The sequence below is a fragment of the Octodon degus genome, unplaced genomic scaffold, assembly GCF_000260255.1.
Source record: "Octodon degus isolate 3935 unplaced genomic scaffold, OctDeg1.0 scaffold00020, whole genome shotgun sequence".
Classification (NCBI taxonomy): Eukaryota; Metazoa; Chordata; class Mammalia; order Rodentia; family Octodontidae; genus Octodon; species Octodon degus.
This window is the reverse complement of record NW_004524596.1, coordinates 10,682,233-10,685,365: the sequence shown is the minus strand read 5'-3', so window position 1 is coordinate 10,685,365 and position 3,133 is coordinate 10,682,233. Positions and strand designations below refer to the sequence as shown.

The 3,133-nt window shown below is 38.9% G+C and overlaps 1 pseudogene; it reads right to left on the bottom strand.

The window, feature by feature from the left end:
• Nucleotides 1-1,799: 1,799 nt before the first annotated feature.
• Nucleotides 1,800-2,511, bottom strand: LOC101571298 (annotated as a pseudogene).
• Between the last annotated feature and the right edge of the window lie 622 nt (nt 2,512-3,133).

Sequence of the window (3,133 nt, the reverse complement as noted above, 5' to 3'; positions counted from 1 at the left end):
TGCTAACTTCTATTGAAATGTGGATTTTTAATTTTTTTAATCAAAAGAGATAAATGATAATAAAAAGAGTTCTCCAGCTTTCAGACTTTTGCAATCATTCTTTGCCAATGAAAAACACAGGAGGTGATAATGGCAAAGAATTAGTTTGTGCTACTTCAAATTTCAGGACTCAGAGAGGCTGTAGGGATGACCAATAAATTCTACTCACAGATTCTAAAGATCTTATATTGATTTTGCTCAGCGTCCAGTACAGTTTCTGCTGAACAAATCCAAAACACAAAAACAGAAGTTAAATCAAGTTAACTCTTGTTAGACTAGAAAGACATTATTTCTCACTGTGTTTCTTCATTTTTCAACTTCTTCATAACAAATTATTGCTGTTGTTATTTTTCTTAGTGGGATGTCTATAATAAAGTAAAAGTCCAGGGCATACAAAAAAAAAGAAAAAGAACAAAAGTGGAAGGCACAGGGGAAATAGGTTTTTCAAAATAAAATGTCCAGGAACACTAGATTCTGGATGGAAAATTTAATATTTTAGTATTCCTGATGGCAATTTTAATATTCTAGTTTAATCTATTACTAGCTTTTCATGGGCTCAGAATAAAGAGACTGAATTCAATGCTTTGGTGCAAACTCAGCTTATTTTCTTCATTCACATGAAACAGCTTTGAATTCTGTTAGTTTTGTCCTTTTTAAAAAAGCTGAAAATTGTAAAGCAACCTGTAGGCATTATGTGGCAGATGACTGAATGCTCTTAAATGATTCACAATCTTAGATGCTCCTGCTGATATAGCAAGAAATAACTTTTGTAGAAGATTTGAAATAGATAGTTACAGATAATCACATGAATTATTATTTGTACATTATAGTTTTGTTTCAGTATAATTGTACTGCAAAAAGTCACAGCTAGAACAGAGGAGCAAGATAGTTATTCTATGTTTTTGGGTTGGGGGTGCTTAGGATGCCTTCAGGGCAGGTCTGGTTTGGCTTGAGGATGAGGGGATTGAACCACAGCATCCTGAGCCTGACTGCTTTGTTTCAGCAGGCACTTAAACACCTGAGCTAATGGGCAGGCCCCCAAGATAGCTATTCTGAATAATATTAGTCAACCTCTTTTATTATCCTATTAAGAGGAATTTTTAGTTAGAGACCCATAGTTCCACATTTACAGTCTCTGCATAAGGGACCTTCAAACTCACGGTGCTCCCATAATTATCAAGTGCTTCAAACTGTCTATTCCTAATTTACATGAATTAAAATAATTTGTGTTTTATATTCTCAGTCCCTGATGTCGGTGAAAAATGCTTTTGCCCTTTACATTATTTGGAGAATAGCAGCCATATTTGATGAACAGACAAGACCCAAAATCTAATAACTCTCCCGATGTTATAACTCTCAACATTATTTATTTAACAGAAAGTAGCTGAGTTCCATTGTTTTGGAGAAGATTCCCTCTCTGAGATCTTATGAGTCAGTGCTCATACACAGAAGATGCCGGTCCTGTGTGTGTCAGGGCATCGACAGAGCCTGCAGCGGTGTGGAAATTCTCCTCCCAGCATAGAAGTCACTGGTACGCTTTGTCATCGTTGCTGCGAGTTTTAAAAATGGTTCTGCAAGAGCAGGCCTGCAAACTGGGACAGCCAGAAGTAATGACAGCTGAGATAGGCTGTATTATTGTTTTCTTTTCTACCAGGGAAGAACTGTAGCCACTCCCTGCTGGAATGGTGCAAACACAGAGTTCTTTTCCATTTACAATTTATGTTTTCAAGCATGATTTCAAGGATGCTTCAGGTTCAGAGTTAGCCTTCTTTATCAAAAATCTTCACAACATCATCAGACACTTCATAACAGATCTGGACGCATCTATTTTCTTGACTTTCCCCATTTTTTCATATAAGTCAATAATTGGCTTCGTTGACTGAAGGTAAGTCTGGATCCTCTTCTCCAGGCTCTCTCTGTTGTCATCACTTCTACCACTACTTTTTTCCCTTTCAAGACATCGTTCAATACAGATCTCATTATTACAGTCAAAAAACAGAACAAAAGATACATCTGCTTTCCCATCCATGGTCTTGTTCCAGCCTTGAAGGTTGTCTTGATTTCTTGGAAACCCATCAATCAAGAATTTATTCCTCTGGGAATTGGCAGCCATGGTTTGATCCATTTCCCTCTTTAATAAACTGATGGTTATCTCAACTGGCACAATCTTTCCTTCTTTAATGTACTTTCCAATGAGTTCACCCTACTGTGACTCTGGGTTATTCCTTTCATCACGAAGAAGTTCTCCTGCAGAAAGGTGTGCGTAGCCGTATTTCTCCACGATGCGGGCGCACTGGGTCCCCTTGCCGGCTCCGGGACCGCCGAGGACGAACACGACCAGCGGCTTCATGGGGCGAGTAACGCAGCGGCGCAGCCGGCAGGTCAGCAGCGGGAAGCTCGGGCCCACGACGTGCAGCAGCGGGCAGTGGCAGCGGCTCAGCATACACCGCGTCTCTGACAGCGGCGGGGAAAGGGGTGGGGCGAGCGGGCGCCTGGCCTACAATTTATGTTTTAATAGAGCACATAACACTTAGCCCTATGGGAATACTGAAGTTCTGGCTCTTCTCAACTATTAAATACGTCACATGCTATCTGGACTATCTAATAAACTATGATAAAATCTTTTCATCCATTCTCTATTTTAAGCTTTTTTTTTTAGAAGTTATATGGCATCAATGATGTCATGTGCAATGATATCACATGGTGACTTTAAAGAAATCTTTTGTTTTTTTCTGTCTTCAGGTGAGAGGATAGTTATTGGATATGAAGTTTTGCCTGCAAGTGTTAAAAATTTCTCCATTGACTATGAAGTACGAAGATACTTTCTATGGAAGTATTAATTTGGGTTAGTTTGATATTCAGTAAGGAAAACAGCATTCTGGGAAGTCTGCCATGTCGTAGTTGTGCTATTAGTTATTGAAACAATCTCTAAAAAATGAGCACATTGGGCCTAGCCCTCTCTTTAGGTATTGGACATTTGTCATATTTATACACATTCCTCATCTTTTGCTTAGTCTTTCTATACTTGGGAAGTCTCCAAGAAGATGCATGCTAGGGCCTGATTTTCTTTTTCTTTTCTTTTTTTGTGGAACTA